Source organism: Papio anubis, chromosome 14, assembly GCF_008728515.1.
Source record: "Papio anubis isolate 15944 chromosome 14, Panubis1.0, whole genome shotgun sequence".
Taxonomy (NCBI): domain Eukaryota; kingdom Metazoa; phylum Chordata; class Mammalia; order Primates; family Cercopithecidae; genus Papio; species Papio anubis.
In genome coordinates, this window is record NC_044989.1 from 52,384,562 (window position 1) to 52,412,313 (window position 27,752).

The following is a 27,752-nucleotide window of genomic DNA, read 5'->3' on the forward strand; positions in this document are numbered from 1 at the left end:
GTTGATTTTGGAAAACATGATTTTTGAAGGAGATGAGACTAAAGAGAAACATGGGTGATAAAATATAAAATATCAACTTTAATTTGCTTTTTAATTTTTTTAATGTTTTAAATACTGAATTACAAATAATTTATTAGAAATGTGTTCCTATTTTAGTATCCCAGCTAGTCTTAGCCAGTCTGTTTCTCTTGTAGTAACAGAGATATAAAGAATCAAAACTACCCTACTATTTGTATAAATGTGTTTTATAGATTATTGGTACTAGAAATAACTGATATGCTTCTTAAAAATGCTGTCATTTCTACCTGTCTCCCATAGATTTGTATTCAGTAGCTGAGTTGTAACCCAAAAATGTATGTGCTTAATAAACAACCCAGTGTGATTTTTGCGATTGAAATTAGAGAGTCACTTAACTATATTTTGTAAGAGGTGACATTTAACCAAACCAGATGAAGAATTTATTCGTACCATCTCAGAGAAGAGGTTTGATATATAATTATATGATGCAGATAGGTAAAGAGAAAGTATTTTAATTTCCTTAGGAAATTTTCGATTGGATATTTTAGCACCATTTAAATGGAAAATGGATGCTGTTAATTTCAAATGGGTCTCATCTAGTCATTGAAGGCGATCCAGCTGAATCTCTAATTATAAAATGTTTGATAGCAGTTAATTAAACTGAGTGTGTAAAAGAAATAAAATGGTATATATTTGGAATTTATAAATCATGATTGTCATTATTTGATACTCAAATTTTTCCAAATAGGTTCTAATTAATAAGGTTATAAAATATGAGAAAACTCCCTCCAATATGTTCCCTTTAGAGATTTCAAGGCAACAAATTTTACACATAATATATAAAATTTATATCAATTTTAATATAACTTAATTTCTATGTATATTTCAGTTTTACATGTCAGCATACATCCAAATGTCTTATTCTCCTTCTGTAGTATAAACTCAGGTTTTTAAAAAATATATATTTAATGCATTTAATATGTTATCCTTGTGGTGTTACTGAAGATAATTTAAAAAAACAACAGGAGAAATTATCCCTGAGTAATTGCTGTATATTTTCTTGTCTGCCATAAATAGAGACAAATGGGGTGGGAGATTCAAAACCTCAAAAAAACCAAAATTAGAACAGATGTATAGCAAGATATTTTGTGTAACTATTTTGTATATTTCATATAATTGATTATTATATTCACACTCACATGAAATAAAACATTCCTTACTGATGAATTCATGAATTTCTGTAGTGGCATGTAAAATAATCAGGAAAGAAAGAATAAACTCTACATTTAAAGACTTGCACATTTCTTGTGGTTTTATGTTTATTTCTGTACATTTGTGGCAAGTTTCACCAAGGTTTGATAAGGGAAACAGAAAAATACATTAAGCATTTCAACAGAAGACACTTTGTATAAGGTATCTAATATCTTTTTTGTAAAATATGGCTCAAACTTTTATTGATGGGGCTTTGTAAGGCTGTTGCTGGTACCTGGCTGGGAGTAGTGGGGGTGAGGGATAGGTTGTTGATGAGACTTTTTATAGGAATTCTTAAAAAGGCTAACATCTACAACCAACTGTCTCCGCTAGATGAAGTGTAGTTGGCTGAAACAAACTTCTGCTAGTGAGAGAAACTCTCCCTGCTGATACTGTGCTGAAGAGAAAGTACAGTTACTTCTTCCTGCCTGCCTTCCAGTCCTCTATACCCTCTGTTGGCAAAAGGTAACTGGAAGCCAGATAGCAAAGGTTTGTGGGGAATGTAATTTGCAGAGTTCAGTCACAGCACCATAGATCACAAAAGAGTGAGTCTGAAACTAAATGAAATTAAGTAGTAGCTAATGGATGTTGTCTCCATGAATGTTCAAAAGGACACTATTGTATATTTGTGATTATCCTTATGTAAGTGTTCTGAGATTAAAAAAATAAATAAAAGGCCAGTTAGGACAGATGAACATGTAGAAGATTTTATACTTCCTGCAAAAGGACAAGAATAAATTCTTACTGTAACACTGGCCACATTTTTCCTTACGGTTACCTGACTGCACCCCTACCCCACATTAAAAAGTGAGTTTTCTATGTGATCTTAATATTCCTGGTGCAGAGCATGTTTGGGATACGTTAAGTGTCAGGAAATGTTGAATGAAATGAGGACACGGATTAACTCAGAATGTCATCTCAGATTTGAAGATAATAATAGCATATCTTTTCATAACACTAAAGGAATGAAATTTTCTGCTGTTCCTTCCTAGTTTCTACTTTTAACTAAAATGAAAAGAACACTCTTCCAATTAAATATTAAACAAATTCAAAAATATTGCAAGTAACATTTAGCCAAAAGGAGAGGACTAAGGATAAAAATGTAGAAACTTTTTGTGCTCATTACTTTTGATTATATAACACTGAAAACAAATTGCTTATTTCAAATTTAGTAGCAGAATTCTTTATATCTGCATGTCCATCTATATGCAAAGCTTGGTGTTTATTGTGTGCAGGTTAATCAGCTCTTTGTTCCTTTTCTCCCAAGCAGTCACAGTCCCATTTTTTTCTTTTCCATTACATTTGACTCCTAAGTCACTCTGCAAAGAAAACTTTATGCCTCCTCCCACATTTTTCAAATTGAAACAATCTTCACGACCACCATATTTTTCTTTATTTTTTTTCTTACTGTGACTTGATTCTATGGTAAGCATGAACTCATCCAGTTTGAGTTTGAAACCAGTGACTTGTCTTGAACTTTAGAGCTCTATGCTCTATCTAGGTACCGTAGAATCTCAATTGGGAATTCTGTTTGCATCTTTTTGACTAAAATTGACAAGCATAAAGGAAACAATATTAAATAAGTTGATATATCTATCCTGCCTCTGTTGTCCTAGTGATTTGTCTTTCTGATGTTATGGTCAAACATTAGTAAGGCATATAAAGAACATAGATAAATGGGTTTTAAATATATTTTGTGTAAGATTGATCCTTACCTTTGCTCATATAGAATATTTGAGGTAGCACTGAAACTTTCAGTTACTATGGCTGCAAAGTTACTCTAGAACTTAGTAGCATACAACAAATTAAGTTCACAGATTCTGTGGGTCAAGTGTTTAGGTATCCACATCAGGGAAACATGTCCCTGGTTTACAATATCTGTAACCTCAGTTGGTATACACAAACCACTGGGGCTGGAAGAGCTAAAGTCTGAGGACATCTTTCTCTTTCTTTATATAGGCTTTCCAAGTGATCGCTCCAGTATGTCAACAACTAGAAGCCATATGTTTTATATAACCTAATTTCATATGCCCTGCATACAAGCATAGATGCTACCACTTAATGGACAAGTATCAACATCATGTTTTAGTAAGTCCTATGGTTTCAGTATCCCCTCCAAAACTCATGTTGAGGCTTAATTGTCCATGAGGCATTATTGAGAGGTGTAACCTTTAAAAGATGTTTAAATCGTGTGGGCTTTACCCTCATGAATAGATCAATCCACTCATGGATTAATGATTAACAGGTCTGTGAATTAACAGGTTATCATGAGAGAGGAACTGGTGGCTTTATAAGAAAAGAAAGAGAGACCTGAGTTAGCATGTTAACACTCTCAGCCCCCTTGCCATGTGATAACATGTGCCGCCTTAGATGCTGCAGAGAATTTTTACCAAAAAAGGCTCTAACTAGAGGTGCTCCACTTTGGAATTCCCAGCCTCCTTAACTGTAAGAAATACATTCCTTTTCTTTATAAATTACCCAGTTTAAGGTGTTCTGTTATAAGCAATAGAAAACAGACTAAGACAGAGGGCATGAAGGATGAGATATAGATTGGAGTGGCCATTGTTGGAAAATACAATCTGCCATGGAAACTCATAATATTATCTGCTTACATGAGCCAGATACTATGCTAGTTCTCAAGAGGTTTATCACACTAAAAAAATTATGTATAGTAGTTGTTAATAGCACCTTTTATGATATGGAAAAGCTATGATTTAGAAATGTTAGGAATTTTTACAGTGATCAGTTCATTTGTAATGCATTTATTAAGCTATGTATTTGGCTTATTGACAGTATTTTAAAAGCCTCTCTATCTGTCCCATGCTGTACAAAGTATATAACAGAAACTCAGTCTACAAGAAACTTAAAATGCAGTGAAAAATAAATTCCCAATGAGTATTCTTATGAAATGTATGTACTTTTCATTAAAGATGTAGACAAGGTATTCTGAATTTACTGGCTAAATATTGAAGGTTGAACTGAACTTAGCCAGTTAAAGTAAAAGAAAGAAGAACATAAGGAAGGAAGGATAAAAGGTAAGGTTAAAAGGTAAGGTAGCTCATTCTAAACAGATAGGACTAAATCAGAAAGACTTGGTGGGAGGAAGTAGGAAGCATGTCAAGTTTCAGTAAACCTAAAGTAATTTGTACGGCAAGAATGGACAGAAGGGAGCAAGGGAGGAAGACAGTGTTAAGATCTTCAACACGCACATGAGGGAGACAGGCTTCATCCTGTAGGCTGTGGGGCAGGGAACACAGGATTTTGACAGAAGTGTGGTGAGATCAGACAGATCCCTGTAATTTCTATGTGGGTAATGAGTTTAAAAGAGAAGGAAATGGGCAGGGGATAGGGAAGAGGCTGGACCAATGTTTGTGCATTTGGGGTATGCACGTGCACGCCTGTATGTGTGTGCATAGGCGTTTGTGTGAGAGATGGGAGATATAAGTGACAGTTATGTAGAATATAGAGGAAACATTGCTGATTCATGGAGAGAGAGGTAATTTTAGAAATACATGTCTACCTACTCTCTGATGAGGACTGTGTTGTTCGAGCCAGGGCACAGTGGTGATCTCACCAGGAGCACTGAGAGAAGCTTGGCATAAGTCCATCAAATCCTGTTCTACAAGGTGAAAAGGACAGACATCAGTAGATTGAGAGACTAGAAAATGAGAAGACAATGTAATGAGTACTGACACTTCTTTTGTATAAAAGGCGATGCCTTATGTCTGTGGGTCCGTGAAGAATGTGCCTCATTGGCACATTCTGAGAGGCTATAAATCTGCCACCAACACCCACCCTCCCTGAGTGAGAAGTGTCTTGAGTGTTAACTCTCTGGCATTTCTAGTGTGCCCTACAAGAGGGCAGATCACACTTCAATTGCAGATTTGCCTGTATGCAATATCTCCGGAACGTGCTGGCATTCCTGACAACTTCAGCAGGTGACCCTGTGGAAGGCTGCAAGGCTGGAGGCACAGAAGCAACCATGTCTGAGTTAGATAGAGAAAGCTAGGGCAACCACTACTCAGGTTTTCAATAGGATTTTTTTTTTTTTTAAATAACTTCTTTGTGTGGGCTTGTCTTTTAGGAGAAATAAAAGAAAAAAAAGTTGTCTAAAGTGACAACTTCAGACAACTTCAGAAAAGTGCCTGAACTGTTTCTGGGTAGACAGGGTCTCAGATATGAGTAGGCTTAGATTTAGGATGCTGGGGCTAGGGAAAGAAGGGATTGAGCCGGCCCAGAAAACTGGAGCAAAAATCAAGTGGAATTAAAATATAGGGTCTAGGGTCAAAGGCTTTATAAATTAAGCTTTAATACAAAGGTACAGAAGAAAAGAAAGGGGAAAATCTGATATAAGAGTGTAAGCAGAGAAAACACATGAAAGCAAACCACTTCTGCAGAGAAGAGGGAATGGAGACAGTGACCAGGGAGGCCCTACAAGGTCATGGACACAATCAGGAAGGCATTTACCGTTTTCTTTTAAAGACCCTGTACTAAGAAGCAAAAATTGTTCTTAGTGGTAGACTGTAGGGTGCTGAATATTTAAGAAGAAAACAACTCTCATTCAAATAATGCATTTAGAGAAAGGTAAGGAAAATTTTCACCGAAGGACATGGTGAGGGTGAATACATTTTCCAGGAAGTGTTGAAAGAAGATCTGTAAGAAAACAAAATAAAACTTATTTTTTCTCCTTAGTTTTGAGCAGGAATAATCAGGTATACCAGTAAATCAAGATAAAGACCAGAAATAGAACAAGGATATGTGTGATTATGTCATTTCCACTGAAAATGGTATAAAATCAAGATAGAGAACTGAAATAGAATAAAGATACGTGTGATTATGTCATTTCCACAGGAAACAGTGTAATGTTCTCCATCCTCCTGCCCTCCACTGCAGCCCCAAGCCCTCCACAATATGACATTTCCTAAATATTGGCCACTGCATTGAAGACTCAGGTCAAGTTTTCTTTCACACAGACTGGCAACATTGTATTGCTCTGTTGAGTAGACAAATTTTAGATAGTTCTCTGCTTGATTACTTCATCCGACAAAATGTTTACTTCCATTTGAGTTGATTTCTGAAAGGGAGGTTGGGAATCCAGCTTTTTATGCCACCTTTCACAAACTAGAGGGCAGTCTTTTTATAGAGCTCGTAACCCTTGACTGTGAAGGCAGGAAGCTCTCAAGTAGGCTTAGGAAGTATTGAGCATATAGGTGAGAGATGGGCAGGAACAAAGAAATCAGCTCTCATGAGACCAGATGGCATGGGGTGAAGGGCTAAGTGGAGAGACAGGATTAGAGTTTTAGATGGTAAATATTATGCTTCTCCATTTTTTTCTGCAAAAATTTTTAATTTTTTCCCATTTGGTTTTGGATATCCTCTTCTATGTGGTTGGGGCAATATAGATGATCACTGTTAATGTCCTCAATTTTCTACAAAGTTGTAAGAAAGCAGTCTATTTAGAGTGAATGGAGACAGATTGGAGGTGCAGTGCTAAGATTTTAGAAATTATTGAGAATATTGGGAAAAATATCAATGAGCAGAATAATTTCAAGAATTGTCAAGAAAAGCTAAAAGATCTCCTGAATTTGGAGACATTTAGTTCATAGCAGTTCCAATTTATCTATTTCTTTTTTATTTGTTTACTTGTTTTTGTTTCTTTGTGGTTTTCACTTTTGGTATTAGTTCAATGAGTTGATATTGGTACAGAGAGAAAAAAAGTGGTTTTGAAGAAATGAATTTACAAAGTTAGAAAGAACCCAAGGAAAAAGTTACTTTTTTGGTATCTGATATGGTTTGGCTCTGTGTCCCCACCCAAATCTCAGCTTGTAGCTCCCATAATTCCCACATGTTGTGGGAGGGACCTAGTGGGAGATTAAATTATGGAGGTGGGTCTTTCTTGTGCTGTTTTTATAATAGTGAATGGGTCTCATAAGATCTTATGGTTTTAAAAAATGAGAGTTGTCCTGCACAAGCTCTCTCTTTGCTTGCCACCATCCATGTAATATGTGACTTGCTCCTCCTTGCCTTCCACAATGATTGTGAGGCTTCCCCAGCCATGTGGAATTGTGAGTCCCATTAAACCTCTTTCTTTTGTAAATTGCGTAGTCTCGGGTATGTCTTTATCAGCTCAACATAGAGCTCAATCCGTGGCTTCAGAGGGTGTAAGCCTCAAACCTTGCAGCTTTTACATAATGTTGAATCTGTGCATGAACAGAAGTGAGGAATCGAGGTTTGAAAACCCCCATCTAGATTTCAGAAGATGAATGAAAATGCCTGGATGCCCAGGCAGAGGTTTGCTGTAGGGGCAGGGTCCTCATGGAGAACCTCTGCTAGAGCAATGCAGAAGAGAAATGTGGGATTGGAGCCCCCCTACAGAGTTCCCACTGGGGCACTGCCTCGTGGAGCCGTGAGAAGAGGGCCACTACCCTCCAGACCCCAGAATGGTAGACCAATTGACAACTTGCGCCATGCACCTGGAAAAGCTGCAGACACTCAACCCCAGCTCATGAGCTGCCCAAGACTATGGGAACCAACCTCTTGCATCAGCATGACCTGGGTGGGAGACATGGAATCAAAAAAGATCATTTTGGAACTTTAAGATTTGACAGCCTGCTGGTTTTCAGACTTGCATGTGGCCTGTAGCCCCTTTGTTTTGGCCAATTTCTCCCATGTGGAATGGGCGTATTTACCCAATGCCTGTATCTCCATTGTATCGATGAAGTAACTGATTTGCTTTTGATTTTATAGGCTTATAGGTGGAAGGGACTTACCTTGTCTTGGATGAGACCTTGGAGTGTAGACTTTTGAGTTAATGACTTTGGGGGGCAGTTGGGAAGGCATGACTGGTTTTGAAATGTGAAGATATGAGATTTGGGAGGGGCCAGGGTTGGAATGATATGGTTTGGTTCTGTGTCCCCACCCAAATCTCATCTCATAGCTCCCATGATTCCCACATTTGTGAGACAGACCCGGTGGGAGATGATTGAATCATGGAGGTGGGTCTTTACCCTGCTGTTCTCATGATATGAATGGGTCTAGTGAGAACTGATAGTTTTAAAACATGGGAGTTGCCCTGCACAAGCACTGTCTTTGTCTGCCACACTCTGCATGAGATGTGACTTGCCTTCTGCCATGCCTTCTCCTTGCCTTCTGCCATGATTGTGAGGTGTCCTCAGCCACATGGAACTCTGAGTCCAATTAAACCTATTTCTTTTTAAATTGCCCAGTCTTGGGTATGTCTTTATCAGCAGTGTGAAACAGACTAATACAGTACCCTTACACATAAGAGATTTTAGGGAAGCTTTTGCTACTGCTGTTGCTGCCACAACCTCCATCAGCATCATCACTATTGCTATTAATATATTATCTTGGTTGTTTTGTATTGCTTCTTAATCAGTAAGAATTATATTAAACATACCCTACTATTTTACAATTACATGACTAAAAACTACAATTGAATTTGTCTCTTTTTTCTGTCATTATCTGGTTCCATAAGTCTAACTCACTGGATAAAGGCACATTGCTAGAAAGCCCCAAAGCCAGCATTAGAATTCCATAGTTTTTTTTTTTTTTTTTTTTTTTTTTTTTTTTTTTTTTCCACTATACCAGAGTATCTAATCACTTATTTTTCAAGAGTCCTAAATCCTTACAGGTCTCTCAGAGACTTGCAGAACTATTTCTAACACAGAAAAAAATTATAAATCAGGACTTCCCAATGTGTGTATGAGTTGCAATGAGAAACCTGTGTGACAGTTCCTCATTGTTACTGTTATTATTGATGAGTCTTGTTATTATAAATGTTATATATATGAAAATGCAAGTGTATTTTGTTCACACAGGAGATTAATACAAAGACATTTTCTCACTTATTAATGTGTTTTGAAGTTTTTTATATATTAGCATATATAGATTTGCTCCATTTATTTTAAGAACTGCATAGAAACCTACCATATGGTAATACAATGACTAATTTGTTGATTATTCTTTCCATCTTGAAACACTCTACTCCAGACTTTCACGACACTTCTAATTCTTCGGAACCTACTGTCATGTCTGCAATTCTACTTAATACTGAATTAGCCTTGGATAATTATTCCCTGTCTTCCTCTATATATACCCTCTTCCTGAATAATACCCAATAAACCAATGGCTTTAGATATCACATCTTATCCAAATGACTTCCAAAATTCTATTTCCAATGGTAGCATCTATATTGAGCTCCATACTACACATCAGAAAGTACTTGAAATCTCAAAATTTTCACAGTGCAAACAGGCCTCTGCTGAAAACTCCCAATAACACCCTTCTGTCTCATGACAGTATATGATAACATTATGTACCTTGTTACTCAAATACAAACTTAAGGCTCCAACATTTTGTCATTGCCTCACCTCCCTTGGCCCCATATCCAATTAATCTGCAAGTGCCATTAGGTTTTCCTCAAAATGTATTCTAAATCTATCCACCCCTATTGATCGTCTCTATAATAAAGCCACTGTCACCTCTCACCTATACCATAGTTGTAGACATAATTTCCTTCCTTTCTCTCTATTCACAATCTAATTTATATACCACACATAAATATTTTAAAATGCAAAACAGAGTAAACATTCTCCCAGTTTTACAATTCCAGTGTCTTTCCATTGTGCCTAGAATAAAATTCTGACTCCTGGCCATGACCTAAGTGGCCCATTCTGAGTCAACCTTTACCTTTTCAGTCCGATCTCATAAAACTTTCTCCCTGTACCATAACTGGCTTGGCCAATCACAGTTGCCTTCTTCCTCTAAACAAAGGAAGGCTAAAAACTGCATTTCCTGGATTTCCTTCCAGCTGTGTTTCTGGATAAATATCAGGAATGTTAATCAGATATACTTGTGCAAACATTTGGAAGGTAGAAGAGTGACAGTAGGCATCTTCCTGCCAGCTTGGCCTCTTCCTTCTGTCAAGCAAATTTGAGAATGCAAAGCATTCTCACAGCCATGTTCAAGTGTCCATTCTCTAGTTTCCTGGATGTTGAGAGGCAGGTGTTGGGGAGGCAGTGGCTAAATTTCTTTTTCCAGTGTCTGTTTACCAGCCTTCTGAATGTGGAGCATTGGCACCTGTGCAACTTACCCTGACTCGCTACAAAATAGCTTTGGCAGCATGTGCTGAAACTCAGCAAATCCAGTGGTAATCTCAAAACTCCTAGCTCCCCTTCCAGGCCAAGTCACTGGTAGCCATTTCTGGAAAGCCAGATTAGAGCCTACTCCTCTAAGATTTTTAAAACCTTTAATTTTCCTTAGAATCTCAGTTCTGTTTGAAAGACTTGGCATGTTTGTTTTTTACCAGGGCAGAAAACTTACTGAAACCAATATTAACTATTCTTTATTACTGTGTCTTTCAACTGGCTCTGATCTTGAACACCTTACCCTCAAACATCGCAGAGACTCCTTCATAGTATCCTTTAGCTTTCAGCTGAATTATCATCTTCTCAGAAGAGTTTTCCATGAACACCCAATCAAAACTATTCACTCATTATATAGCTGTCATATTGCCTTATTTATTGTATTAACAAAATGTACCATTATAAAATATGTATTTTTTAAACACTTAGCCTGGGTAGCTTATAAACAGCAGAAATTTATTTCTCACAATTCTAAAGGATGGGAAACCCAAAATCAGGACAGTGACAGTAATTGGTGAGGGCCTGCTACCTCATAGAGAGTGCTGTCTAGCCGTGTTCTCACATAGTGGAGGGGGCAAAGGAGCTCTCTGGAGCTTCCATTATAAAGGCACTAATCTCATTCATGAGGGCTGTGCCCTCATGACCCGCCCAAGGGCCCCACCTCCTCATACTATCACCTTGAGGGTTAGGATTTCAACATATGAATTTTGGGACACAAATATTCAGACCTTACCAGCATCCTTACCAAGAGCATCTTTGCATAATAGGGACTGCAAGGTAGCAGTCTAGAAGTAAGATTTGGGGAGTAAAAGAGCACACATACTTTAAATTTTAGTATTTATTACCTAATTTCTTTCAACTATGTTACATCAGTTTCCACTGCAATGAATAATATGTGAGTGTCCATTTAACCAGCATGAGCCACAAAATAAATGTCAAAATTTTAAATCGTTGAGAACCTGAAAGATAAAAGGGGTTTTCATTATAATATATTTTATCTTTTAAATTATAAGTTAGGTTAAACATTTATGCTGATTAACATTTTGTAGTTATCTTTATAACTAGATGTGGATCACTTATTTTCTATATTTTTGTGTGAACTCTGTTCATTAAGACAATTAATGTTTGTCACCTATGTTGCAATTTTTAAAATCTTTTGATTTTGCTTTAGATAACATTTTTCCTTGTGGGTGCTCTTATATTTTTTAGGCATTAAATTTATTACTTCTCTTTTTGTGGGTTTTGGTTCAATTATTATTCTTCACAACAGTATTTTTTGATAGATTTTCTGTGTTTATTTTTTATTGTGGGAATCTCAGCCATGTGACAAATTTGTATAAAGATACAGCTGTGTGCTTTTGAGGGTAAAATTTTTGCTTGATTATGTAAAGGCAGTCATTCTAGCGTAAAGTTCAGATCAACTTTAAATGAGTTCCTATTTTCTCTGACTTTATTTCTCCCTTTGTTGTCCTTCCACTTTTATTATGTGCAAATGACTCTTTGTTTATATTTTTAAAGCTTAGCTGTGAGAAATAATCAAAATAACGGTAGCATAAACAATATGAAAATCTATAGGCAATCAAGAGCTAGTTTGTACTCTATTCTGTTCTATGAACTCGTTGGGCACTCAGGCTCTTTTCAGTTCTTTTTTTTCTTTTAAAAATATCATTAGGGTGATCTTTGGATCACTCATATGGACTAAGTTGTAGACAGATATCTATGTTATGGGAACAAGAATGGAGAAAAGCATGGTTAAGAAGGGCCTGGGGCTGAATATTAGCACCCTCTGTAAAGGAACACCTGGAAAGCTTCTGCAGGACATTTCTGCTTTAGATGGCATTAGACAGAATTTAGTAACATGTCGACATCGAGCAATTCTAGAAATTGTCTATCTCATTGACCATTTTACTTGCAATAAATGAAAAAAATAAAAATAGTTAATTTTGTCTGACAAATTAATTGTCTTTCTTTAAAAAAATTTTTTTTTCTACCAAGCTATTCTAGGTTTTCTGATTTCCCCTCAAAGGCCCAGGAGATATTTACTGAGAATAATGTATTTTTTTAAATTTATTTAAGCATATTTATCAAATTTAAGGGTAGTCAACACAAATGGAAGGGCCAGAATTAACTAGTATAATGAGAAACTCATTTTTAATTTGAGTATATGTATCAACGACCTGCTTTTTTTCCCAAGACAGTTCAGAATATAACTAGTAAGACACATAATAATTAAAACAAATTAATAAACTGTTTGGAAAAAGGATATCCTGTACTAGACTATGATCCAATTTAATGTTGTAACAAATTGAAATTATAGCTTTCATATGACTTGCTTAATTTTGTTGATAACATTTTGATATGGCTATAATTTATGGGCACTATCACATTTATTTCAAAAAGTAAGATAAAATATATACAGCTTGTTTTGTTCCCTAAAATTTACACATAAACTTAAAAACAATTTTGAAGTAGAACTACTAAACACGCTTTTCTATGTTGTTGGGAAATCAAATAAATTCTCTCAGCTTCAGTTGCTTCACTTACATCATGGGAACATTTCACTTTAAATCCTTGAATATTTGCTTTATAACTAGATTATCTTTTACATTCCTTCCAGTAATAAACCTTTTGTTCATGTGATTTATGAATTACATTTAGGTATAATTTTCTGTAAGCACTTTTGCTAATGTTAATATAAAATGACTACGCAATTTATTGTAACTCAATTTTCAATTTTCCCAACTGAATGAGGCAAATAATTGAATGCTTACAAATATTTTCATTTTGCATTCTGTAACTGTGCTAAATATTCACCTGTAGTATCCTAATTAGAAGATATTATTTCAGGAACTAATACTACAGGTTTAAAAATAATGACTGCTATTCTTGTGTCTCACTTATTCATTTTATAAAATATTCAAAGGCGTTTGATCACATAGAATTATATTCTGCCAAACTTGTGCTTCTCAGAAACTCACTTGGAGACTAATAAATATTATTTCTAAGATAGGTGTAGTTTGAGTTTTATCATTTGCTAACAACTTACTCAGCATTAAAATGGGGATCTACCTCAGGGCTACCGCACTGAAAGAAGGGGAAATCTATCTGTACAATCTTGATTGTCCTGGTCTGTGTTAAACAACTCTTGAGTGTGGAATGATAAGATTGTTACTTGCTCACGGAATTTACTAGAGAACAAACAGGTTATTCTCAGGAATCTACTAACATAATTCCTTTTTTAGAGTTTGGGCCTCTAATAATGAGGATATCTGGGGAAAACTACAGGAAGGTCCTGATGTCTGGATGTCACTTCCTTATTATTTTATTATCCTTTTGAGATTTTAGATCATTTCTCACTGTCTTTTCACACATAAGCTAATTTAGTGTGCTTTAGACATAAATAACTGTCAGTTACATGATAGCAATGAATAAACTATCTTAGAGACCCAGATTTCCATACCTCAGTGTCAAAGAATACACAATTCAAGATTATATACATTTATGTTTCCAAAATGCTTTGTAAAGTTTAAATGTAAGCATTAGGTAATAAAAAACTAATTAAAATATTATTGCATGTCAGTGTCATATAAATCATTGCAATGTGATTTCTGATTTCATGCAACTTTGACATAAAATATTTCAAAAATAACCTTGTTCAGAATGCTGAACTCAAAAATAGTGAAAACATAAAATAATCTCTAAGAGGGTTATTTTTCTTCTTTCTTTGCCTTCTCCCCAGTATTCAGTTTATTAGCAAGTCATTCTGACCAGAAAATATAGATTTTCTGACTTCCTAAGTTTGTCAGACTCATTTTATTTGTGAAGCCTTCACAAGTGTAAAGTCAAATTTTTTAAATGTGTAAATGTTTGCTAAAACCAGAAACACCAGGATATGGTGAAGTAGAGTAATATATAACTTGCTGGAAATAAGAAGTGAGGCATAATATCAGGCAAGGACCAGGAAATACTTCCATGAATGCATAAGGAAATGCAGTACAAATAAGCTACGTTTTACTCAAAGGTAGCAGAGCACTGAAAGGTAATCAAGTGAACAACACAATACTTAAGCGAGATATATATGATATTCTCTAAACTGATTTTTCAAACACTTGTTTATATTGTAATTCCTTTCTGTTTGACACACAAAATTCCATTATTCAAATGTGCATCTCAAGCACTTAAAGGTTGAGTACTGGTATTCTATAAACATGAAATCTAATTGGAGAAACAGTAAATATTTTACCAACAATACAAGGCATTGGTTTTAAGTTGCAAAGTGAAAGACAACAATTGAAGCTGGAAATGTAGAAAAAGGCAGATCAATGTGCGTTGCTCTTATTTTGTTTGTTCTTCAAAATACTGTAGTGTAGTGATAATTGAATACATTTTTAAGGAATTATTTAATATAAAAACGTTTTTATTGGTAACAGAATAAAAGACATTTCTGTGTTCTCTGTAGAATAATGTGGCAAAGGCTTGGTTTTAAGCCTCAGAGTCATACTGAATGGCAGTGAATATATATATGATTTAAGAAAAACAAAAGTGAAAGCACAGAACCAGAAGCCATATTGAGAGACAGGACTAGCTGGATTTCCTAGGCCGACTAAGAATTCCTAAGCCTAGCTGGGGAAGGTGACTGCACCTACCTATAAACCCGGAGCTTGTAACTCAGATTGCACCCAACCAATCAGGTAGTAAAGAGGCCTCACTAAAATACAAATTGGGCTAAAAGCAGGAGGTAATGAAATAGTTACATCATATATCACCTGAGAGCACAATGGGAGGGACAATTATCGGGATATAAACCCAGGCACTGGAGCAGGGAGCAGCAACCCCCTTTGGGTCCTCTCCCATTGTATGGGAGCTCTGTTTTCACTCTATTAAATTTTGCAACTGCACCCTTCTGGTCCATGTTTGTTATGGTTGGAGTTGAGCTTTCACTCACTGTCCACCGTCCACCACTGCTGTTTGCCGCCATCACAGACCCGCTGCTGACTTCTACCCCTCCAGATCCAGCAGGGTGTCCACTGCGCTCCTGATCCAGATGAGGTGCCCATTGCTGCTCCTGACTGGGCTAAAGGCTTGCCATTGTTCCTGCACAGCTAAGTGCCCAGGTTCGTCATAATAGAGCTGATCACTAGTCACTGGGTTCCATGGTTCTCTTCTGTGACCTACGACTTCTAATAGAGCTATAACACTCGCTGCATGGCCCTAGGTTCCATTCCTTGGAATTCGTGAGGCCAAGAACCCCAAGTCAGAGAACAAAAGGCTGGTTGCCATCTTGGCAGCAGCCGCCACCATCTTGGGAGCTCTGAGAACAAAGACCTGCCAGTAACAATATGGAAAATAGATAAAAAGACATAAATAGACATATATAGTTTGTGTGCGTGTATGTATTATCAGCCCTTACACATATGAAGAAATGCTCAAATTCAATCACAAATCCTGGAATTTTAAAAACTAAGACACTAAGAAACTTTTTCTCCCATCAGATTGCTGAAAATCAGCAATTATTTGAAAAATTTATTGATTTACATTTGCTCTAGGACTTAGTATTTTTAGAATGCTTCAATTTTGTCAATTGATAAGTACAAAATAGTATCTTCTTTTGGTCTTTATTAGCATTTTTCTGATTGCTTTTGAGATTGAATTTTTTTTAAATTTTTATTAGCCATACATATTTCCTCTTTAGTTTAATGACTGTTTATGACTTTTGGTCATTTTTATTCTTTTCCTTATGTGTTTATAAGCATTTACTAGGACACTAAAACTTTTGAGTTATATCCATTGAAAGTATCCCGTTCCACTTGCTAGCTCTATTTCTTCACTCTAGCTGAAGTGTTCATGGTCAATTCTTACCTTTAAAATATTCAGATTTATCAGTCTTTTAAGGTTAGTGCTTTTTGTGTGTGGTTTATGAAAACTTCCCAATGTCTAAATTAAAAACATATATATTTTCTTGTGTTTTAATATTTTTATTTTGACATTTAAGTAGAGTGGTTGGGTAAAATACTGGACATGAGTTATATTTGATTTCAGATAAATGACAAAGAACTTTTTAGTGTTACTATGACCCGACTATTACTTGGAAAACACCCATACAAAAAATTTATCTGAAATTCAAGTTTAACTACTATAGTCTATTTTTGCTTACTAAGACTGTCAACTCTACATTTAAATTCTTACTTTCTCTCTCCCTCTGTGTCTTTCTCTCTCTCTCTCTCTCTCTGTTTCTGTGTGTGTGTGTAATATAAGGTAGAGTCTGATTTTCATTTTTTCACTTTTGTGTGCTATTTTTCCTGCTTTATTTGTCCTCAGTCCCTTTTTCTCTAGTTGTCTGACATGCTAAATTTGAAGTCAATACTAGTTCCTGTATTAGTCTACTTTTGCATTGTAATAATGAAATAGCTGAGGTTGAGCAGTTTACTTAAAAAATGTTTAGATGGCTCACTGTTCTGTAAGCTGTACAGGAAGCATGGTGCTGCCATTTGCATTTGGTGAGAGTCTCAGGGAGCTTACAATCATGCCAGAAGGCAAAAGAGGAGCCAGCACATCACATGGCGAGAGACAAGCGAGAGAAGAGAAGGGGCGGTTCAGACTTTTGTAAACAGCCAGAACTTGCATAATCTAACTGAGCAAGAAAACTTATTCATCACCAGGGGGATGGCACTATGCCATTCATGAGAAATCCACCCCCATGATTCAGTACCTCCCACTAGACCTCACCTCCACATTGCAGATGACATTTCAACATGAGATTTGCAGGGGACAAATATCCAAACCATATCAGTTCCATATATTTTAATTTAACAATACAGAGGTAGATTGTCTAGGCTGGTAGGGATGTTACCATCTTCAACTCTTGTCTTCACATTTTGTCCAAATGACTGGCCCAACTCTTCGCGAAGTCTATACTTAGAGTGGCAGGAATGAAGAAAACAAGGGAATGTATATCCGCATTCATTTTAAGACCATGCATTCGAAGGGAAACACATCATTCTATGCATATAGTGCTACCCAGCATGTAATCACATGGCCACATCTGGACAGAAAAGAGGTCATGGAACATTAGCTGCACAGTCAATCCTTATTCCACTCTATCATATAGAAGTAGGGGAAAATGGCTTTTGGAGAAGGGTAATAATCTCAATCGCAGTCTTCTTTTTACAGTATCTTTTGTGACACCAGGGAATACCTGTAAGCCCATGTTTCACTTAAAAATCTATTATCTCGGATTCAGGAAACCCACCCTCATATCAGCATGGTGTTTATACCTTTTAACCTCTAGGTAAGTAATCATTTCAGAAACATTTCACATCTTAAAGTTAACTGAGGTAAGAAGCAGCATCCATACTCTGGCCCTTAAAACTATACAAGGATGATTTTCCCTAGAACTTTGTCTCTTACATTTTTTTAAATGTACAGTGTTTCCAGATCAGACACACTCCAATGACAGCTGATAATTAGATTTCTAAATACTTTAATTTTATCTCAGGCTGAGCTCTATCTTAATAATGTAAATTATTTGCAAAGCTGGTATACCTAATCTCATTAAATAAAAAGTACCTTTATTATTGAAGCAACTAAAAACTTAGATGTTTATAAAAGGTCTCTTACAGGGTTTCAAACCAAATACAACATGGGTTTCAAACAAGATGTATTTTGTTTGAAACCTACTTAACTGTATTCATTCTACTGCCAAAATTACTCCTTAGAATCAGGGATTTTTCCCTATGTGATTGAATTTATCAACTGATAAGGGCTCAAAGAACATAATGAAATGACTTCTTCTGAACACTTAAATCTGAGGCTTACATGCTCAAATGAACATATTTTAAGTGTCATCATTTTCACTTTTTAATATTTACTACAAATAGGATACTATACTAGACATCATGATAAATATGGAAATGACTCTTATGTCATATCAAATATCCAAGTTACTAATGTGAAATCAAAAGGTTTTAGATGGCCAACTATTATAAGAGAGGTAGTAATTGCAATGTGGGGAGAGTGAGAAAGAGATTATTTGTGGCTTTGAAGGTATCTTGGGGAAAATGCAATTTGATGAGTGTGTTGAATGATTGATGCATAGGATGTGATATGAAAAATGTTCATGACCTTCTAAATCAGAATTTTATAAAATCTCTTCCGTGCCCTAGTAATTCAAAAAGCAGATAATGCCTAGACAAGCTATCAAAATGAGGTAAAGACATCCTCACCCACCAACCATCACATCATGGGATTAATTTTATTTTGGTATTGGAAATGTTATTTTACACAGATTCTTGTTATTTATACAAAGTTTAATTAAATCACTATCAAAAGTGTTTAAGAAAATTGAATACATATTGAAGGGTTAACTTATTTGGATAATCTTGCATCATAATTGACAATGTAATAGTATTAAACGTATCCATTTTTAGAGGATTATTTTATTTTGAAAATATCTTTATTTCACTTTTATGTTTGAAAAACATTTCACTACATTTAGAATTCTAGAATAACAAGTTTTTCTTTTTAGACCTTTAAAAATGTCATTCCTTTGTCCTGTGGCCTCTATTACTTCTGACAGATATTTGTCCATTTATTTATTTAGTTAGTTAGTTAGTTAGTTACATGAGTAAGTTCTTTAGTGGTGATTTGTGAGACTTTGGTGCATCCATCACCCGAGTATAATACATTACACTCTATTTTTAGTTGTTTATCCCTTGCCCCCCCGACTCTTCCCCCAAGTCCCCAAAGTCCATTGTGTCATTCTTATGCCTTTCTGTCCTCATAGCTTAGCTCCCACATGTCAGTGAGAACATACGATGTTTGCTTTTCCATTCCTGAGTTACTTCACTTAGAATAATAGTATCCAATCTCATCCATGTTGCTGCAAATGTCATTAATTCATTTCTTTTTATGGTTGCATAGTATTCCATCATACAACTATACCACAATTTCTTTATCCAGTTGACTGGTGGGCATTTGGGTTGGTTCCATGATTTTGCAATTACCAATTGTGCTGCTATGAGTGTGCAAGGATCTTTTTCGTGTAATGACTTATTTTCCTCTGGGTAGATACCTAGAAGTGGGATTGCTGGATCAAATGGTAGTTCTACTTTTAGTTCTTTAAGGAATTTCCACACTGTTTTCCATAGAGCTTGTACTAGTTTATATTCCCACCAGCAGCGCAGAAGTGTTCCCTGATTACCACATCCACGCCAACATCTACTGTTTCTTGACTTTTTGGTTATTGCCATTCTTATAGGAGTAAGGTGGTATCTCATTGTGGTTTGGATTTGCATTTCCCTAATCATTAGCGATGTGGAGCATTTTTTCATGGTTTTTAGACATTTGCATATCTTCTTTTGAGAATCGTCTATTCATGTCCTTAGCAAACTTTTTGATAGGATTGTCTATTTTTTTCTTACTGATTTGTTTGAGTTTGTTGCAGATTCTGGATATTAGTCCTTTGTCAAATATATTTGTTGGGAAGATTTTCTCCCATTCTGTGGGTTGTCTGTTTACTCTGCTGACTGTTCCTTTTGCCAAGAAAAGCTCTTTAGTTTAATTAAGTCCCAACTATATATTTTTGCTTTTGTTTTGTTTGGTTTGCTTTTTCTGAGATGGTGCGATCTCAGCTCACTGTAACCTCCGCCTCCCAGGTTCAAGCAATTCTCCTGCCTCAGCCTCCCAAGTAGCTGGGATTACACGCATGTACCAGCATGCCCAGCTGATTTTTGTATTTTTAGTAGAGATGGGATTTCACCATGTTGGCTAGGCTGGTCTAGAACTCCTGACCTCAAGTGATCTGCCTGCCTCGACCTCCCAAAGTGCTGGGATTACAGGGTGAGCCACTGTGTCTGGCCTATCTTTCTTTTTATTGCATTTTCTTTTGGGTTGTTGATCATTAAATAAATCCTTGCCTAAGTCAATGTCTAGAAAGGTTTTTCCAATGTTATCTTCTGGAATGTTTATAGTTTCAGGTCTTAGGTTTAAGTCTGTGATCCATCTTGAGTTCATTTTTGTATAATGTGAGAGATGAGGATCCAGTTTCATTCTCTTCCATATGGCTAGCCAATTATCCCAGGACCATTTGTTGAAAAGGGTGTCCTTTTCCCATTTTGTATTTTTGTTTGGTTTGTCGAAGATCAGTTGGCTATAAGTATTTGGCTTTATTTCTGGGTTCTCTATTCTGTTCCATTGGTTTATGTGCCTGTTTTTATACCAGTACCATGCTGTTTTGGTGACTATGGCATTATAGTATAGTTTGAAATCAGGTAGTGTGATGCCTCCAGATTTGTTCTTTTTTCTTAGTCTTGCTTTGGCTATGAGGGCTCTTTTTTGGTTTCATATAAATTGTAGAATTGTTTTTTCTAATTCTGTGAAGAATGATGGTGATATTTTGATGGGGATTGCACTGAATTTGTAGATTGCTTTTGGCAGTATGGTTATTTTCACAATATTGATTCTACCCATCCATGAGCATGGGTTGTGTTTCCATTTGTTTGTGTCATCTATGATTTCTTTCAGCAGTGTTTTGTAGTTTTCCTCATAGAGGTCTCAAAACTCTTTGGTTAGGTATATTCCTAAGTACTTAATTTTTTTTTGCAGCTATTGTAAAAATGGTTGACCTGTTTATTTGTTTCTCCACTTGGTCACTGTTAGTGTATAGAAAAGATACTGATTGGTGTACATTAACCTTGTATCCAGAAACTTTGATGAATTCTTTTATCAGTTCTAGGAGCTTTCTGGAGGAGTCTTTAGGGTTTTCAAGGTAAACAATCATAGTGTCAGCAAACAGGGACAGTTGGACTTCTTCTTTCCCAATTTGGATGTCCTTTCTTTCTTTCTCTTGTCTAACTGCTCTGGCTAGGACTTCAGTACTATGTTGAAGAGGAATGGTGAGAATGGGCATTCGTGTCTTGTTCCAGCTGTCAGAGGGAATGCTTTCAACTTTTCCCCAATCACTATTATGTTGGCTGTGGGTTTGTGATAGATGGCTTTCATTACATTGAAGTATGTCCCTTGTATGCCGATGTTGCTGAGAGTTTTAATCATAAAGTGATGCTGGATTTTGTTGAATGCTTTCTCTGAATCTATTGAGATGATCATGTGATTTTTGTTTTTAATTCTGTGTATGTGGTCTATCATATTTATTGACTTGCCTGTGTTAAACCATCCCTGGATCCCTAGTATGAGACCTACTTGATCATGGTGGATTATTTTTTTGATATGTTGTTGGATTAAAAGTTAGCTAGTATTTTGTTAAGGATTTTAGCTTCTATGTTCATCAAGAATATGTGTCTGCAGTTTTCTTTTCTGGTTATGTCCTTTCCTGATTTCAGTATTAGGGTAATGCTGGCTTCATAGAATGAACTAGGTAGGGTTCCTTCCTTCTTTATCCTGTGGAATAATTTCAAAAGTAGTGGTACCAGTTCTTCATTGAAAGCCTCATAGAATTCTGCTGTGAATCCATCTAGTCCTGGGCTTTTTATTTTTGGTAATTTTTAAACTACCATTTCAGTCTTGGTGCTTGTTATTGGTCTGTTCAAGGTATCTAATTCTTTCTGATTTCAGCTAGGAAGGTTGTGTTTTTCCAGGAATTTATCCATCTCTTCTAGGTTTTCTAATTTATGTGCATAAAGATGTTCATAGGAGCCTTGAATGATCTTTTGTATTTCAGTGATGTCAGTTGTAATAGCTCCTGTTTCTTTTCTTAATGAGGTTATTTGGATTTTCTCTCTTATTTTCTTGGTTAATCTTGCTAATGTCTATCAATTTTATTTATCTTTTCAAAGAACTAGCTTTTTGTTTCATTTATTCTTTGTGTTGATTGTGTTTTCAATGTCATTTAGTTCTGCTCTGATCTTGGTTATTTCCTTTCTTCTGCTGGGTTTGGGTTTGGTTTGTTCTTGTTTCTCCAGTTCCTTGAGGTGTGACCTTAACACGTCAGTTTGTGCTCTTTCAGTCTTTTTGATGTAGGCATTTAGGGCTATGAACTTTCCTCTTACCACTGCCTTTGCTGTATCCCAGAGGTTTTAATAGGTTGTGTCATTATTATTGTTCAGTGTAAAAAGTTTTTAATTTCCATCTTGACTTTGTTTTTGACCCAATGCAAATTCAGGAGCAGTTTAATTTCCATGTATTTTCATGGTTTTGAAAGTTCCTTTTGGACTTGATTTCCAGTTTTATTCCTCTATGGTCTGAGAGACTGCTTGATACAATTTCAATTTTCTTAAATTTATTGAGGCTCATTTTATGACCTATTATATGGTCTATCTTGAAGAAAGTTCCATCAACTGTTGAATAGAATGTGTATTTTGTGGTTGTTGGGTGAACTTTTCTGTTAAGCCCATTTGTTCCAAGGTATAGTTTAAATCCATTGTTTATTTGTTGACTTTCTGTCTTGATCACCTGTCCAGTGCTGTCAGTGGAAGAATTTCTCCACTCTTACTGTGTTGCTGTCTATCTCATTTATTAGGTTTATTAGTAATTGTTTTATAAATTGGGCAGCTCCAGTGTTAGGTGCATATATATTTAGGTTTGTGATCATTTCCTGTTGGACAAGGCCTTTTACCATTATATAATGTTCCTCTTTGTCTCTTTTAACTGCTATTTGTTTTGTCTGATATAAGAATAGCTACACCTGATCACTTTTGGTGTTCATTTGCATGAAGCACCTTTTTCCACCCCTTTACTTTAAGTTTATGTGAGTCCTTATGTGTTAGGTTAGTCTCCTGAAGGCAGAAGAAAGCTGGTTGGTGAGTTCTCATGTATTGTGCAGTTCTGTATCTTTAAATGGAGCATTTAGGTCATTTACATTCAATGTTAGTATTGAGATGTGAGGTACTATTGCATTCATTGTGCTATTTGTTGCCTGTGTACCTTGGTTTTTTGGGGTTTTGTTTTTGCTTTTGAATTTGTATTTTTGTTTTATAAATCCTGTGTGATTTATGCTTTCAAGAGGTTCTGTTTTGTTGTGTTTCCAGAATTCATTTCAAGATTTAGAGCTCCTTTTAGCAGTTCTTGTAATGGTGGCTTGGTAGTGGCTAATTCTCTCAGCATTTGTTTGTACCGAAGAGACTGTATCTTTTCTTAATATATGATGTTTAGTTTCACTGGATACAAAATTCTTGGCTGATAATTGTTTTGTGTGAGGAGGCTGAAGTTAGGACCCCAATCCCTTCTAGCTTGTAAGGTTTCTACTGAGAAATCTGCTGTTAATCTGATAGGTTTTCATTTATAGGTTACCTGGTGCTTTTGTCTCATAGCTCTTAAGATTCTTTCCTTCATCTTAACTTTAGATAACCTGACGACAATGTGCCTAGGCAATGACCTTTTTGTGATTAATTTCCAGGTGTTCTTTGTGCTTCTTGTATTAGGATGTTCTAGGTCTCTAGCAAGGCCTGGGACGTTTTCCTCAATTATTCCCCCAAACAGGTTTTTCAAACTTTTAGGTTTCTTTTCTTCCTCAGAAACACTGATTATTCTTAGGTTTGGTTATTTAACATAATCCCCGACTTCTTGGAGTCTTTGTTCATATTTCCTTATTCTTTTCTCTTTGTCTTCATTGGATTGAGTTAATTCGAAGAACTTGTCTTTGAGCTCTGAATTTCTTTTTTCTATTTGTTCAATTCTATTGCTGAGATTTTCCAGAGCATTTTGCATTTCTGTAAGTGTGTCCAATGTTTCCTGAATTTTTATCTTTTTTTTTAAGCTATCTATTTCCTTGAATATTTATTCCTTCACTTCTTGTATCATTTTTTGAATTTCCTTGCATTGGGCTTCACCTTTCTCTGGTGCCTCCATGATTAGCTTAATAAGTAACCTCCTGATTTCTTTTTCAGTTAAATCAGGGATTTCTTCTAGGTTTGAATCCATTTCTAGTGAACTAGTGTGGTTTTTGAGGGATGTTAAAGAGCCTCATTTTATCATATTACCAGAGTTAGTTTTCTGGTTCCTTCTCATCTGCATAGGTTCTGTCGGAGGGAAGGTCTAGGGCTGAATGCTATTGTTTAGATTCTTTTGTCCCATGGGGTGTTTCCTCGATGTAGTATTCTTCCCCTTTTCCTATGGATGTAGCTTCCTGTGAGCCAAACTGCAGTAATTGTTGTCTCTCTTCTGGGTCTAGCCACCCAGCAAGACTACCTGGCTCGGGGCTGGTACTGGGGGTTGTCTGCACAGAGTCCTGTGATGTGAACCATCTATGGGTCTCTCAGCTGTGGATACCAGCACCTGTTCCAGAGGAGGTGGCAGATGGGTGAATGGACTCTTTGAGGATTCTTCGTGTTGGTGATTTAATGATCTATTTTTATGCTGGTTAGCCTCCTGCCAGGAGGTGGCACTTTCCAGAAAGCATCAGCTGTGGCAGTATGGAGGGGAACCAGTGGTGGGCTGGGCCCTAGAACTCCCAAGATTATATGACCTTTGTTTTCTGCTACCAGGGTGGGTAGGGAAGAACTATCAGGTGGGGGCAGGGATAGGTATGAATGAGCTCAGACTCTGCTTGGGCAGGTCCTCCTGGAGCTGCTGTGGGAGATGGGGGTGGGGTTCCCAGGTCAATTAACTTGTGTAGCTAGGAGGATTATGGCTGTCTCTGCTGAGTTATTCAGGTTTCAGGGAGGCGGGGTGGGGGAAGATGGCAGTCACAGACTTCACCCAGTTTCCGTGCAAACCTAAGGGCCAGTCTCGTTCCACTGCATCCCTCACTAACAGCCCTGAGTCTGTTTCCAGGCTGTGGGCAAGCGGGGCTTGAGAATTTGCCTCAGGCTACCTGCCTCCCAGCTGTGAAAGTAAAGGGCTTGGTTCTTCCCGTGCCTGTGGAGTCTGCTCACCAAATTTGCGCCCTCCCCTGAGTTCTGGCCAGGAGGTTTCTTGCCCCGTTCAAATTGTTACAGAGTTCAGCTGGAGATTTCCTTCTCCCTGTAGTGTTCCCCACCCCCTAGCTCCTCTGGCCACTCTTCTCGATGGATCGCTGTGGTGCCAGGCAGGAATGACCTGCCTGGGGATGCTGCGAGCTCCCAGGGCCTTACCCACTGCTTCCTCTACCCAGATATTTCACTTGACTCCCTAAATTGCCTCAGCTCCAGGTAAGGTCAGAAACTTCTCCCTCAAACAGATCTTCAGTTTCTCCAGTGGGCTTATGTATGTGTTTGCGTATGTGTTTGAGGGAGGAGGATTTTCCTTTCCCTCTTCTGCAGTTGGGGAACTCACAGTATTTGGTGGGGTGATCTCCCGGGTCCTGCAGGAGCAGTCTGCTTCCTTCAGAAGGTTTGTGGGTCCTCTCAGGATTGCTGGTTTGTTCTTACAGTTGATCTAGAGCTAAAATTCACATGCAAGCCTCTGCAAGCTGCTCTATTCATCCAAGTCAGAGCTGCAATCTAGTCCTCCCTCCTGTCCACCATGATAATCTAGAGGAGAAATTTATCCAGGATCCAAATAAAAAGGAGCTGGATTCTCATTTGTAAATTTATAAATCATTTATAAATTCCCATGGCAGATTTTCTTCTAAGAAATGCTCAGGATTAGGCTTATTTCACTGATCTTTCAAAATTAGGGAATTTTTTCAGGCCATCTTATTCTCGTAACCATGTAACAGAGGCAAAGGCTAAAGACGGATTCTATGCCAAAACACAGTAAAATAAGAGCCTTTAAATTCAGAAAGAAAGCTTCAGACAAAAAATTAAAACATAAAGCAACACAAAAAACTACAATTAGTAAGACCACCAATTTGATCATAATCTTCTATAAAAAGTTGTATCCACATCCCCCTCTCGTGTACATATTGCATTTACATTTCTGTCAGCACCCTACCTTCAGTAAAACATTATCTATCATCAACTGCATTGTCAGTGGATTTTTTGTCTGACTTTTTTGTTAGGTTCAGAGGGTACATGTGCAGGTTTGTTACATGAGAAAATTGAAAGTCACTGAAGTTGGGGGCATAAATGATCCTGTCACACAGGTAGTGAGCGCAGTATTGGATGGGTAGTTTTCCAACCCATGCCCACCTCCCGCCCTCCAGATCATTCTGTCAAAAAGACACATTCATTTGTATGCTCGTTGCAGCACTATTTGCAATACTGAGACATGTAATCAACCTAGATGCCTATCAACAGTGGAATGGATGAAGAAAATGTGATACATATACTCCGGGGAATACTATGCAGCCCTAAAAAGAAATGAAGTCATGTCCTGTGCAGCAACATGGATGCAGCTGAAGGCCATTATCCAAAGTGAATTAACATAGGATTAGTGAATTTTAATGACGAACAAAACCTACATTGATTTCGTTATGTGACTTTCAGTAGGAATGGCACTCCTCTTCAGTGAGGGTTGCTATGTTCTGCCCATTCCTTTTTATGCTAGACTTGGAGAAGCTAAGAATTTGTTTTACAAGGCTATAATTTTCATCTAAAACTGTGTCACCTGTCCCAAGCCTTAGAGGTGAGGGCCAGCAGGGGGAGAAAGAAAAAAGTAACTTCCCTAGTAGTTAGAGCCAGAATACGAATGGAAATGGAAGAATTAACTTTAGGAAAAATGAAGTCAAAATGAAAAGAGGTAAGATTGAATGCAGGTGCCAATATAATGTTCAGGTGAAGGTAAGCAGAAAGTTTTAGCAAATCTCACCTGACAGTCCCTGTTTTCTCTGTGAAGTAGAAGCAAGGATATGTCTCAGCATGAAGGTAGAGAAGATGGAGGAAACAGAGCAGGACCTGCTTTTAAGAGTCATTGTGGGAACTAAGAGGGAAAATGAATAGCATAATTTGTATAACTGTATGATCTAGGATTGAGTGATTTGTCCAAGCAAAAGTATCAATGTGAGAGGAAAGACATGAGAGACAGAATGTATTTTGGAGTCATACTGCTCTGGTCTCAGATATCTGCTTTTCTTTCTTTATAGCTAGGTTTTCTTTGGCAAGTTACTTAACATGTAAACTCCATGTTCTCTGTTGGTACTAGTGGAATAAGAGTGCCTAGGTTACAGGGTTATGTGAGGATTAAGTAAAGGAATGCAAAGTGCTTGTCATATTGTAGATGTTGAATAAGAAAAGCCACTGTATTAGGAAAATAAATGGTCAATAATAAAAGTGTAAATTTGTGAGTATTCAATGGATTTAGAAGAAAAATACAAAATGAAAGTGAAAATACTAGATGAAAATGAATTAAAATAATCATTTGACATTAAGATAATTGGGTTTATAGGCAAGATAAGACTAGTAGTAGTTTGTTGCCATGATGTAACAGCTGACTTTATTCTATCAGTTAATTTCAAGTAAAGTCATAAGTTTAGCTTTAAAAAGTATACTTTCATTTTTAAAGAGCTTT

At 36.7% G+C, this 27,752-nt stretch overlaps 1 long non-coding RNA gene across 1 annotated transcript in view; it reads right to left on the minus strand.

Annotated features, from left to right (window-relative positions):
- The window catches only part of LOC103876944, a 28,671-nt gene extending 12,802 nt beyond the window's left edge, over positions 1 to 15,869 (minus strand). Inside the window, exons 1-2 of the long non-coding RNA XR_001894110.3 lie at positions 15,379 to 15,869; positions 11,279 to 11,392 (exon numbers count right to left, since the gene is read on the minus strand). This is a non-coding gene — a long non-coding RNA (uncharacterized LOC103876944). The remainder of the gene's footprint in view (positions 1 to 11,278; positions 11,393 to 15,378) is intronic.
- Positions 15,870 to 27,752: the final 11,883 nt, after the last annotated feature.